Below are 219 nucleotides of genomic sequence, written 5' to 3' on the forward strand. Positions count from 1 at the left end.
GCGGCGGCAGCAGCAGCGGCAGCAGCAGCAGCAGCGGCAGCGAGAGGCGTACGAGGGGCAGCAAATGCTGTATGAGCCTTATGGGGGTCCTGAGGGGCCCCCTGCTTTTGGCCTTCCACTCGTCGAGCCACTCCTGCGAAGGGACCCATTCCTGCTGCTGCTCCTCCCCCTCGTCCTGCTGCTGCTGCTGCTGCTGCTGCTGCTGGGGGCTTGTGCGCT

This window comes from Eimeria tenella, genomic scaffold, assembly GCF_000499545.2.
Source record: "Eimeria tenella Houghton genomic scaffold, Eth_scaff3076, whole genome shotgun sequence".
In the NCBI taxonomy this organism is placed as follows: domain Eukaryota; phylum Apicomplexa; class Conoidasida; order Eucoccidiorida; family Eimeriidae; genus Eimeria; species Eimeria tenella.